At 48.4% G+C, this 14,159-nt stretch overlaps 1 protein-coding gene across 1 annotated transcript in view; it reads right to left on the reverse strand.

The window, feature by feature from the left end:
• CDC42EP4 (CDC42 effector protein 4) overlaps nucleotides 1-12,837 on the reverse strand; it is a 32,092-nt gene extending 19,255 nt beyond the window's left edge. The window contains exon 1 of the mRNA XM_044298118.1: nucleotides 12,705-12,837. The gene's annotated coding sequence lies outside the window, so the exon portion shown is untranslated. The remainder of the gene's footprint in view (nucleotides 1-12,704) is intronic.
• Nucleotides 12,838-14,159: the final 1,322 nt, after the last annotated feature.

The raw sequence follows: 14,159 nt of genomic DNA on the forward strand, positions 1-14,159 counted from the left end.
ACTAATTACATCAGACCCGTGGGTTCTGACGACTGTCAGAGGCTTCTCCATAGAGCTCATAGACACCCCTTGCTCAGTGCAACACCAGCCGGCCTCTCTTCGGAGGGGATCGGACTCCGCTCAGGTGGACGAGGAGCTCTCTTCCCTCTTCCTCAAGAGGGCCATAGAGAGAGCTCACGGCCACTCAAGGGGGGTAATAAGCAACATTTTCTTAGTCCAGAAAAAAGGGGGTCAGATGCGTCCCGTCATCAATCTCCGGGCCCTAAACAGCATCGTGCGGTACCGTCACTTCAAGATGGAGGGAATCCATCTACTTCGGGACCTTCTCTCCCCCAGGGATTGGCTCGTGAAGCTGGATCTGAAGGACGCGTACCTTACGGTCTCGGTGGCCCCCCACTCCAGAGATCTCCTTCGCTTCCTCTGGAAAGACGAGGTTTGGAGATTCACATGCCTTCCATTCGGCTTGTCGTCGGCTCCGTGGTGTTTCACCAAACTCCTGCGTCCGGTCATGGCCTGGTTGAGGAGTCGCGGAGTACGCCTCATAATATACCTGGACGACATCCTCCTGATGCATCAATCCAGGTCGACACTGCTGCAACACCTCCGATGGACGGCGGATCTCCTAGAGTCGCTCGGCTTCCTACTCAACTTGGAGAAGTCCTGGCTCACTCCCTCCCAGAGGTTGGACTTCCTAGGCTTCACAGTGGACTCGATCTCAGAATCCCTCAGCCTGCCGGGGGACAAGTTACGGTCCATTCGCAAGGAACTGCGACGGGCGTTGACCAGTGCCCACCTGTCCCTGCGTCACCTAGCCCGCATCATCGGCCTGCTAGCATCCTCCATACAGGCGGTCTTCCCGGCACCGTTGCATTACCGGGCCCTACAGCGCTTGAAGATTGCGCACCTCCGCTCGGGGGCCTCCTTTGCGGACATGGTGGAATTGGATTCGGAGGCCAGAGAAGAGATCCGTTGGTGGATCGCCAATCTGGAGGCTTGGAACGGCAGGGCGATTTTTGGTTTCCAGCCGGAATTCACCATCGAATCGGATGCGAGCCTTCAGGGCTGGGGAGCTCACTGCAACGGGGTCTCCACCGGGGGACCTTGGTCGCAGGTCGAGACGCACTTGCACATCAATGCCCTGGAGTTGCTGGCCGGCTCCTTGGCCGTCAAGAGTTTTACCAACGGGTTGGCCAATGCATGTATCCGTCTCCGGATGGACAATATTTCAGCGGTTCGCTACATCAACCGTTTGGGCGGAACCCAGTCTGCTACCCTTGCGGGATTGGCGAAGGATTTTTGGGCGTATTGTCTCTCCAAGGACATCATGGTGCAGGCCGAGTACCTACCGGGACTTCACAACGTGCGGGCGGATTGGAGTTCCCGCCATCTTACGGACGGCAGCGACTGGCAGTTGGACCCGTCGATTTTCTCGGAGGTGTCATCCAGATGGGGACCCTTTTCCGTGGACTTGTTCGCCTCCCGGCTCAACGCTCACCTCCCTCGGTTCTACAGTTGGCGCCCGGATCCGGAGGCATTGGCGGCGGACGCGTTTCTGCAGGACTGGTCCTCCGGCCTTCTCTATGCTTTTCCCCCATTCATGATGATTCCTCGGATGCTTCTCCAAGTGCGTCGCCATCGGGCGGAGTTGGTGGCGATAGTCCCGTTCTGGGACTCTCAGGTGTGGTTCCCGTCTCTCCTGGAGCTTCTAGTGGACATTCCAGTCCTTCTGCCGAACCCGACCTCTCTCCTGCGCTGCCCTCAGGGGACTCCCCACCCTCTGCTCCTGGACGGATCCCTACGTTTGATGGCCTGCCGGCTCTCAGGACTCCAGGAGCGGTCGACGGAGTTTCGGAGGCAACTAGGCGCCTCTTGGACGACGCTTGGGCTCCCGACACCCGAAAATCTTATCGGGCGGCCTGGCGAACTTGGGCTGGCTGGTGCCTGGAACGGGACCTGGATCCCGTTTCAGCTCCTGTAGCTCAGTTGCTTCAATTCCTCACCTCTCTCTTTGAAGGGGGTAAGGCTTACAGAACGATCAATCTTTTTCGTTCGGCGATTTCTTCGTCACATCTAGGGTTTGACGGCGTTCCGGCAGGACAGCATCCTTCCGTTTCGCGCCTCCTCCGAGGCGCGCGGCTATCTCGGCCTCCCCGCCTGGGGTTTTCTTCCACTTGGGATGTTTCCCTGGTGCTTACCTTTTTGTCCTCTTGGCCTACCAATACTGACCTTTCCTTACGTCAGCTTTCCGCTAAGTTGCTCACTCTCTTTTGCTTAATTTCTTGTAAAAGAGTTTCTGATGTGCGGGCTCTGGACCACGACGCCAGGTCCTTTACCCCGGAGGGCGTGTCTTTTAACATTTCGAGGCGCACGAAGACGAACATCCGGGTCGTTTCGTACCCCAGCTTTCCTGCTTCCCCGGCCTTGTGTCCGGTAGCTTGTTTAAAAGAATACGAGGCCAGGACTCGTCCTTACAGGTCTCCGGCTGTGCCGCAGTTGTTTCTCTCCATCCGTCACCCGTTCGGTCCGGTGACTAGCCCCACTTTGGCCCGTTGGTTGAAATGGGTTATGGCTCTGGCCGGTGTGGACACTTCGGTGTTTACAGCTCATTCGGCGCGCGGGGCGGCGTCTACCTCCTTGGCGGTCTCGGGAGCTCGCCTGGAGGACATCCTGAGATTGGCGGACTGGTCGAGTGCCTCCACTTTCCGTGAGTATTATTTCCGTCCTCCTCCTCATTTGTTTGATCCCTTGGTTAACCAGCTTTGAACTAGCAATATGAAGCCTCCGTGTCTGATGTAAAACTAACTGATTTTCCTAGTCTACGACGTAAAGTCATAGTTTTATTAAGACACGGAGGCGAATATTGCCCTCCCTTCCCTCCCCTGGGCTCTGGTAGTGTGGGGGGAGTGTTTGGCCTGTTAGCTCTACTTAGTTGGTAGGCCTGTTTTGAACTGTTATACCTTGAGAATGTTAAGTTGTTCGCCATTATGTGCTCATACTTGTTTGTATGCTTTACACCGGCCTGGACCTCTGGTGTCCGCTGGATATGGGTTTGGCTTGGCCATGCTCCCGCTTTATCGGAGTTTACTTCTCTTGTTCTTTCAGGTTGAGTCTTCCTGCCCTGGAATGTTCCTGTTCTGGATGATGTTTTCTTCCGGCTCCTGCTTCTTCCACGTTGGATTTGCTGAGGGTCTTGGTTGATGGTTTCCGGTCCTTCCCCTGATGTGGATCCTGTCGCTGGACAGTTCCTGCTTGGATTCCGTGGGTCTCGTTGGTGCGGATTGTTCTTTGAGTGTTCCGGATTTGTTCGTTCATCGGTTATTATGGACTGGTTCGCAGAGAAAGAGGAAGTACCACCTTGGACGCAGCCTTATATTGGGGCTGTAGGGGTGGGACGTATGGGTTACTATGGTGACCATTTGCATTTGTTTTGTTTCTCCTTGCTGCTATGGTGATCAGTAAAGGAAGAGAAAGCAATATTCGCCTCCGTGTCTTAATAAAACTATGACTTTACGTCGTAGACTAGGAAAATCAGTTAGTTACATCCTGTATTATACTCCAGAGCTGCACTCACTATTCTGCTGGTGCAGTCACTGTGAACATACATTACATTACTTATCCTGTACTGATCCTGAGTTACATCCTGTATTATACTCCAGAGCTGCACTCACTATTCTGCTGGTGCAGTCACTGCGTACATACATTATATTACATATCCTGTACTGATCCTGAGTTACATCCTGTATTATACTCCAGAGCTGCACTCACTATTCTGCTGGTGCAGTCACTGCGTACATACATTACATATCCTGTACTGATCCTGAGTTAGGTCCTGTTCTATATACTCTAGAGCTGCACTCACAGTTCTGCAGGATGTCATCAGACACAGGGGACAACTGATCTTTTCATCTATATATTATCAGATTACCATGCAGTGACTGATATAAAGACAGAATACAATATCCCTAGAGCAAACACTGCGGAGATAGTGAACAAGAAAGACATGGAACATTTCAGCTCTGAGGCCTGCAAAATTATGAATGCAGCTCTGGATTATATTAAATAGTAATATACTGCATGTATAAATGTACTCCATTTTAGATTTACATTATATCTGTATGTAAACTATGGACATATACTTGGCTGCTATGGGCCATGTTACCATTTTTTGCTACAATGGTTTTTTATTTACAGGGGTATTCCAGTTAGAGAAGTATATCCCCCATCCATAGCATAGGGGATAACTATTAAATCAGGGGGGATCCTACTGCTGGGACCCCCACGATCACGAGGACCATCCATTATCAGGAGTGCTCCACAGGGTATGGGCCCCCATTCTCATGGTGGTGGGGTCTCTACGGGAGGACCCCCACCGATCTACTACTTATCCCCTATAATCGGAATACCCCATATCATACATTGAGCCTGCCCTTTGCTCTCTTCAACCTCCCTTCATTGCACGCAGTAAAATACACACACTTCCCTCCAGCTCAGTCCCAATAAGGGGTTAACGCTATCTGAACTGATCTCTACTACTTTGCAGTTTCCCTGCACAATTTGCATGATTTTTGATTAATCGGTGAGGCTTTGTTTCCTGAAGAACGCGCCATCGCCTAGTGCACGTTATATTGCTTAAATAGCAATTCCATCTTCTGTTGCTTGATATCAGCAGAAGTGATAACGGAGAACGGACAGCCCTCCCTGGGTAAAGGGAGCAACTCTGTTCATAGCAGGCTGACGAGGAATTGCTACTTGAGCGATTTTCTTTTGAAGAATTAAGTTTCATCGCTATGCAAAGCCAGTTGCTTTCTAAGTTTGTCCTAATGGAGATGAACCCATCGGGGGTTGCAGGCACGGCAGCTCACGGAAACGCCGTCCTTCGTCATAGTAATGCTTTCGGTTGCAACTCCTGGGAGTTTCTTTGCAAATGGGGAATTAATACTGAGTCACAGATGAGGATTGCACCACACAAAAAAGCCCTGTCAGTGAAAAGTCCCTGGAAGACGTGGGAACTTCACAAAATCTAAAAATCCCATGCTACTGTCAGTGAATGGAATACACTTGCTTACATCCAGAGGCCGATACAGACCTAATACTTCTCACAGCTGAGGGTCTGCTATACTGTATCCAGCAACAACACAAATATGTGCTCTGGCCTGATGCATTTCGCCTCTTTCACACGTCCGTGTCCATGATGACATCCGTAAAGGATCCATGTTTGATTCCATGGACACCGCTCAGAATAAAGATTAAATTCCAGAACATCTCCTACCAATGGTCCGTGAAAACGACAGTCCAAACATAGATGCCATCTGTCTTGTGTCCGTGCTTTTCACGGCCCCCGTAGACTACAATGGGTATGTTTGGTCCACTCACAGTGCGGTGAGTGGAAAATCACGGATGTGTGATTAAACACATTAAAATCAATGGGTATGGACGCTGTCCGCGCAGCCCGCGGAGAGCAGAGGTTCGCGATTCACTGATGTGTGAAAGAGGCCTTGGGTGGAGGAAGGCAGAAAAAAGACATAAGACGTGGTTCACACTTCCATTCTTTTTTTAACTACAGTCGCTGTATGCATAGGGCAGGATTTAGCTCATACCTTCAGCGGCGTACAGTATATACAAAGAGGTATCTCCCAAGGAAGCGAGCAATCTCGCTAGCGCCACCTTGTGGAACTGGCTGCCTATAGGTCAAAATATGACCTTTTAACAAGTCTTGGAATTCAGATTTTGACTCATAGGGAGCCACTTTCACATGGTGGCGCAAGTGAGATGGTCAACCTCCTTGTATATTCCTTTCCGTTGAAGCATTGCCAATAAGTCTCCATACTATGAAGTACTTAAAGTGCAACTGCCATATTTTTATTTGCTAGTTTATCAGAGCTAGGCATGTATACCAGAGTTAGTCTGTCAATGATTGCCAAAAGATCTGTAATTACCTTATAATAACAGCTTTCATTAATGTCCCCTGTCCCTTAAAAGACTATTGCTATGGCTTGTCTGTCTTCCCTTCAGTGTAAACAGAAGACAGAGGGGCGGTCCTTCACACTGCAGGCCTGCATTAGGCTTCAGAGTGAGGAGGCGTGTCTCTCAGTAATCCAATCTGATTGGCTGGCAGGGAGCTGCTGGCTACAGCAAGTATGTATGTGCAATGAGGGAAGGCAGTTTTGGCCTCAGAGAACTGGCAGAGGAGCTGTCTTGAGAAGGTCCCCGTATTGTAGGGGTTAAAACAGCTAACTAAGGGAAAACAATGGTATGTGAAGAAACTAAAGATTGCTTTATGCATAATGCTCCACCAGCAGTAACATATGGTAAAATAGATTTTTTTATGAAAACATGACAGTTAGCCAGGAGTGGTCTCTTTAAGGAGATCCAGCACCCAAAAAGCATATACCTTGTGTATCCATATCATTGAGTGATGTCTGGCGCTGTATGACCATCCAGTGTCTATCATTGCAGTCTTCAGTCAGAGGTGTATATTCTGTAACACTCCCGACATATCCCCCTGACGGACTGCCAAAACAGGTTGTTTAGCTCACAGAGGATTCTCTAGTCTGGATACAACTGCAGCAAATCCTCAGCTGCGAGCATTAAGCCTGTACAGATGTAAACAAAATGTTCCGTTCATTGATAGTGATGAGCGGCACTGGCAATTAGTTTTCACAATATTTTGTGAATTCTTCGCATAATATTCGCAATAAATTAACAAATTCTAGAATTCGTGATCTCCAGTCATTATTTTTCGCGATTGCGCAAATCGGCAATTAATGATGCACATATTTTTTGCGCAATACGTGCAACTTCACATTTTATCAGGTCTGAGTAGATATTACTGATTGGTGCACTAAGTATTGTTGTGACATCACAGCGCTATGTCTGTAGCATGTGTGTATGGCCAGCAGAGAAACAGTAATCCCTATCACACTACCTATCACCCTGCACTGGAACACTATACACTATATCAGGATATAACCTACACTGACTATCTCCCACTATCTGTATTATACTGTATATATATGAGCTAACTAACTAATGTAATGAGTGTAAAGCACAGAGCACAGCAATGTCACTGCTCTCTCTCTCAGATCTGCTGGGGAGTTTCTTATATAGTAAGGGGTAGGCAACTTTCCTATTGGTCTGACAAAGATATTGCAGCCTTCTCATTGGCCAACAAGCAAGGGGGAGGTTACTGATGAAAAAAAAAATCTAGAATATTCGCGATTACGAATATATAACACTGTATTCTACATCTTTGCGAATTCTCGAAGTGCCGATATTCGCGATAAAAATTCGCGATTAGAATATTCACGATCAACACTATTCACTGACAGCAAGCAGGAAAATTGAAAATGGAGTAAAATTGAGGCAAAGTAGAAATGAAGTTGCAGAACATTTCATGATGTTGCGAGGAGGGTAAGGGGGTTAAAATTTTATGGTGTTTCCTCTGCGAATCCTTTATTTTTTTCTCAAAAGATAAGATGTAGTAGAAGTGTCCGTCAGTCGTTCGCCGTACCACAACGGACTCAAATCGGTGTGATAACCCCCATTTAAACATTTTCCACCTTCTGCCGAAAAATACTTATATGAGAAAACAGCATGCATAGCAATTCCCCAAAATATGCTTCCCTGCTCATAAAGGTGATGCACTAAGGTGTAGTTTGCCGCGGGTCACATGATATCACGGTAAGCAATGGCGCGTGATGTTTACATAATACAAATTGTGCTCACTCCTGCTCGTAGCTCCAGCCAGGACAGGAGAAGAACACGAGCTGAACACGTCGAGGCCTCCAGGCCATGCACTTCCAGAGATCAGCAGGGTACAAGTCCCACTACACCCTTCTCAGGCTGGCACCTGCTGGGCGATACCCAGCATACCATAAGTCCTGTTCCACTAACCAATGGAATGAAATTGCATGTGTAACAATTCCTAATATCCTTCTATCGGCCAAGAAAATACAGCAGGGAGATGGTCTTCACCCCACCAGGACTGTACGGTCCCATCCCCAGCGTACAGACCGGCCATTGTCCAGTCTCTGAATACTGATGGGAGCGGGAGAGATTTTATTCCCCCCCCCCCCCCACTTTCCAGCTCTGTTATCTGATAGCTCCCACTCAGAAAATAGAATACGTAAGGGAATTGCCGTATATACAATTCACCTAAGACATCAGTCTTTCGTCGGGTCAACCCACCGAGAACGTAAGGGGTTAGGCTGACACACTAAGGCCTCGTCCACATTTCCGTGTCAAAAAAGCGTATGTGTTTCATCCGTGAAGGATTCGTGGTTGGTCCGTGTGTCCGTTTTTATTATCCGTGTGTCATCCGCAATTAACAGACATTGCTCAGGGGAAAATTAATTTGCAAAGAATCTCCCATGAGTCTTCAGTGAAAAACCGACGCAACACGGATCCTGAGGATAGGTCATCAATATTTATTCCCGGATAACCCCTTTAAGGCCGCTTTCACACAATCAGCGATTGTGAGCCGAAACTAGTTACAGGTCAAAAACATAGAGCATGTGAAAATCTTCACGTTATGGCCTCACGCACCCCAACGTTGTTTTGGTCCGCATCCGAGCCGCAGTTTTTGCGGCTTGGATGCGGACCTATTCAATTTAATGGGGCCGCAAAAGATGCGGACAGCACTCCGTGTTCCGCAAAAAATATATATAACCTGTCCTATTCTTGTCCGTTTTGCGGACAAGAATAGGCAGTTATATCAATGGCTGTCCGTGTCGTTCCGCAAATTGCAGAAGGCACACGACACCATCCGTGTTTTGCGGATCCGCAGTTTGCGGACCGCAAAACACATAACGGTCGTGTACATGTAGCCTATCTGTATAGGCTCCGCTCCTGGTGTTGGCTCAGAACCACTGATTAAACACTGAATCCGTTTCATTTTCCGTTTTTCTGATCCGTCAGAAGAACATGAAAAAAACAGGATCCTGATAGAACGGATCCGTGCATCAGTTATGTACAAGATACTTTTTTTTACAGAATCCTATAAAAAACGGATCCTGTTGCACATTTGGCATCCGTTTGAGTCATTTCCGTCAGAGATCCTTTTTTTTAGACGGGAAGAAAAAGTACTGCACGCAGGACATTTTTTCCATCTAAAAAATGTTTCTCTGAAGGAGATGACTGAAATGGATGCTAAATTTGCAACAGGATCCGAGTCTGTAAAGAGCTGCGGAATATGTTGTGCTATATAATGAGTAAAATAGGTATTTAATGTCCAATATTCCCAAAGGTCCTGAATGTGACGAACTATTGAAACGTTACTGTAAACATGGCGCATCCTATAACTATTCTAGCCAATGTATCAACTAGGGAACATTACATTGCAAAGTTCACCCAAGAATGGAGGGTGCGCCATGGGGCGAGGTATGGGGCGAGCATGTGGCTCCTCTGTCCATATGTGCCGTTAAGTGTGGTTACAGATCCTGTTTCCTGTCATCACAAGAAGATAAAATCTGCAGTGACAGATGGCAGATTCCCAGATGGGACCTGCTCGCTAACCGCCATCAGAATCCTCACAACTGGCTGAAGACATCAGGTCCCCAGCAAGGCCTCTTGCCCACAAACGTTGTGCATCCATTCCGTGCATTGGGGACTGCAATTTGCGGCCCCCAATGCACGGGCAACGTCCGTACGGCGACCGGGATGGATCGAGGCCCATTCAACGCACCAAAAAAACAAGTTCTATTGCGGAGGCACGGACAGAAACACCACGGAAGCACTCCGTAGTGCTTCCATGGGGTTCCGATTCGTGCTTCTGTCCCGCATCTCCGCGATTGCGGACCCATCTTTTGCAGCCCCTTGGGAGTGAATGGGTCCGCATCCAATCCGCAAAAACTGCTGCTTGGGTGCGGACCCAAAAAACGTTCGTGTGCATGAGGCCTTAATGTGTGTATTCAGACATCAGTGTTTTAGCACGGATGCATGCTCTTTTTTGTTCACAGATCCATCACGTCCATTATAGTCTATGGGTCTGTGAAAACCACGGATGCAACACAGATGCCATCCGTGTTGCATCCATGTTTCACGGATCATTAGGAAGAGATGCTTTGAAAATGATTTTTCAGCAGTTCAGTGTCAGTGAAACACAGATGCAACACGGACAGCAAAAACGGACACACGGACCCTACCCGGACCCTTCACGGACAGCTCCACAGATGCATCACTGACCACCTGCTCAAGGACGTGTGAATGAGGCATAGGGGGTTGTTCACACAGAAATTTGTGCGACTGAAAATCTGTTGCGTACATGTGGATGGGCAGCAGGTGCATGGATTTCATGTCAATGGGAAACACACAGAAACCCCGGCATCCCCATTTAGGTTCATGTCATTTCTAATACGACCTGCTGCAGGGGTGCACCACCGATGAGGCCAGGTGAGGCGATCGTGTCAGGCAGCAGAAAGGCTAGGTGCACCCAGGGGTGCACCACCAATGAGGTCAGGTGAGGCGATCGCCTCAGGCAGCACCAGGTAGAGGCAAGAGGGGGGCAGCAGAAGGGCCATGGGCAAGACACACAGGGCGCGTTTCAGTTTTCGCCTCAGGCAGCAGAAAGGCTAGGTGCACCCCTGACCTGCTGGATCCTTGTTTCCCCCAACAGTCCCAGATACATTGCTACAATGTTTCGCCAAAACTGGATACAATTGTAGCAAACAGCTGTAACATGACTCCTATGGATGTAAACCAGAATGTTTCCATTCCCTGACAACAAGCAGAGATACAGAACTCTTCGTTATACAAGAAAGGACTGTCTCAAACATTTTTTGTTTATAGAAATTAATTTTGGGCCATAAATCCCAGTTATGCACAGGTATGAGATGATTATGTGTGATGGAAACAGTGCTGCGTCCACTGCTGAGCTCAGGGGTGGACGCACATATATGCAACAGTATATGGGCCCCTCCAATAGCTGACATTGCTGACAGTGGGGTTCCTGTCATAAGAAACAAGCTGCTCACACAAACAGCATTACCCCAGCATTGCACAGAATTGGGAAAACATGGCTGCCATCTTCCATAAGCTCACAGGTAGTGGGCGACATGGCAGGTTTAGTCCCATTCACTTTAAGGCGAGCTGCAATACCAGTCACAACCATGGACAAGTGTGGCGCTGTTTCTGGAAGAAAGCAGCCATGTTTCTCTAAGCCTGTACAGTCCCTTTAAGGCTGCATAATCCATGTAGAGAGTTATCACACTGCTCAAACGATTCAACCCTGAAAGAGTTAAAAGGCACACACAGCTCTGCTACATCTTGTGTATTATAGGCATAAAACATACACAAACAAGCAAACTACATACTGCTCAGAAAGTTAATATGAAAGCCCTGGAGTCTTTATTATGTCCACATTGCATCCCGAAAACAGCGGGTCCACAATTCAGGCACCGACCGCGTGCAACCTGCATTACGGATGCGGACCCGCTCACTTGAATGGGTCCGCAATCTAGAAGGTTGGTGCGGAACCTAGGCACGGAACCCCACGGAAGCACTACAGAGTGTGATGCGGACAGATCGCCAACCCATTCGAGTTCAATGGGTCTGGATCCTTCTGCGGAATCCGCACGGATGTTGCCCATGCATTGGGGAACGCATATTGCAGTCCCCAATGCACGGAACGGCTGACCAACTGCCGTGTGCATCAGCCCTTAGTCACCCAGCTTTCCCAGGGTCCTGAACAGCAAACCCACCTGGTCATGCAGCGGTAGAGTAGTGCTGTAATGACAGCCACATTGGTTGTCACCCAGCTTTCCCAGAACCAGATGATGAGAAGTATTGTTTAGTATTTGCCTTTACATAGTACAGGGATCTGCAACCACCAGAACTCCAGCTGTAGTCAGACTACGACTCCCAGCATGTACACTTGCTTGGCTGTTCTCTGGTAGAAGTCAATGAAGCATGCTGGGAGTTGTAGTTTCACAGCAGCTGAGCGTGTATACCCGCATCGGGCACCTCTGCACATGGAAGGACTCAATCAGATGTATTTTATTCCATGTCGGAGTGCCCATTTATATTTTTTCCATCATTATTCACCAGCACGTGTGTAAGAGTCCTCAGGCGACCATCGGGGGGGACGTCCCCGTCACAACCCCTAAGTATTTGCATAACAGTCACAACTCATGGACTATGGCTCAAAGGACTTATGGTGACAAGGACAGAGGAACTTTAACCCCTCCGACCGGTGACAGCCGAGGGGATCCATCCAGATAATAAGGAGTAAACACGGTACCCACCACAAAAGACCCTACAACAGATCAACCTACTGAATGGGTACAGAGACCACCCCCCTTCCCCCGACAATGAGGGGCAGTCATTTGGATGCAGGCCTTTGTGTCCCTCTGAACACAGACAGAGCGAGAAGAAGCAATGGGACAGGATCCAGGCGGCTCCGTGCCTCCCATCATCTCCCATGGTTGTAACCACTGCAGTGCTGAACCCATAGGCATGGCTGGGTCCCGGCACAACCCCAGCGCGCCTATTTATCCATAACCATGGCGCCTCGGATCATAATCCGGCGAACGGCGTCCATCCGTAATTTCTGATTTATATAGCACCAACATATTCCACAGCACTGCACAATCATCTACTAACAGGGATACAAAAGCAGGCGGTAAGAGCTTGCAATCTAACGAAGGGAGCAGACAAAGACGAAAAGAACAACAGATGAGAATGGCACATGGAACGTGCGGTGCACTTACCTCCGAGGACCCTAATCCCAATCCTAATCCCAAAAAAGAAAGGGGAGCAGAAGTGCGATCCAGAGCACAGTTACTCCCTGCAGACCTCCCCAGTGTCTGTGTGTGACTGTGCCAGCACTCGCATAAAGAGCTGCAGTACAATGCAGGCCACGCCCACCTCCACAGCCACGCCCCCTCCAGGACTGCCACTTTCTAATGCAGTTAAAGGAGTCAATGTAATCTGCTCTCCCGAAAGGCAAATGACATTTTCCAGTGACAATAGACACTTAAGAATTAGAACAAAGAATCTATTGAATTAAGGGACAATCACCTGGGGGTTTAGATGTGCCCTGAAGGTGCAGCGTCCATTGTCCACACATCAGCCGGTTTCAGTCTACTGTATATGTCTGGCTTTGTACATAAGGGGGTGGGGGGTAATGGCATGAGCACTAGGCCAGAAATCTGGAGGGACCCCCAACTACTATGTTCTCATAGCAGACCACCAAGGATCTGTGGTCACCGGGTCCCATGATAGATTTTATTTTAAAATTCCTTGAATTCATCATCCAATTTACCCATGGGGCCCCAAAGCGAAACTCAGAATGCGGATCTCGCACCACCATGACCACCTTCGGTAGCATGATTGTGAGAAGATTATGATTATTTTTGCTTTTTTAGATCATGCACACAGTGAGGTCAGAATGGTGGGATAATGTGTACAGTAATGTCACAGTGGTGGGATAATGTGTACAGTAATGTCACAGTGGTGGGATAATGTGTACAGTAATGTCACAGTGGTGGGATAATGTGTACAGTAATGTCACAGTGGTGGGATAATGTGTACAGTAATGTCACAGTGGTGGGATAATGTGTACAGTAATGTCACAGTGGTGGGATAATGCACACAGTGAGGTCAGAATGGTGGGATAATGCACATAGCGATGTCACAGTGGTGGGATAATGCACACAGTGATGTCACAGTGGTGGGATAATGCACACAGTGATGTCAGAATGGTGGGATAATGCACATAGCGATGTCACAGTGGTGGGATAATGCACACAGTGATGTCACAGTGGTGGGATAATGCACACAGTGATGTCAGAATGGTGGGATAATGAGTACAGTAATGTCACAGTGGTGGGATAATGTGTACAGTAATGTCACAGTGGTGGGATAATGCACACAATGAGGTCAGAATGGTGGGATAATGCACATAGTGATGTTACAGTGGTGGGATAATGCACACAGTGAGGTCAGAATGGTGGGATAATGCACATAGCGATGTCACAGTGGTGGGATAATGCACATAGTGATGTTACAGTGGTGGGATAATGCACACAGTGAGGTCAGAATGGTGGGATAATGCACATAGCGATGTCACAGTGGTGGGATAATGCACACAGTGATGTCAGAATGGTGGGATAATGTGTACAGTAATGTCAAAGTGGTGGGATAATGCACACAGTGATATCAGA

The sequence above is a fragment of the Bufo gargarizans genome, chromosome 6 (genome assembly GCF_014858855.1).
Source record: "Bufo gargarizans isolate SCDJY-AF-19 chromosome 6, ASM1485885v1, whole genome shotgun sequence".
NCBI classification, from domain to species: domain Eukaryota; kingdom Metazoa; phylum Chordata; class Amphibia; order Anura; family Bufonidae; genus Bufo; species Bufo gargarizans.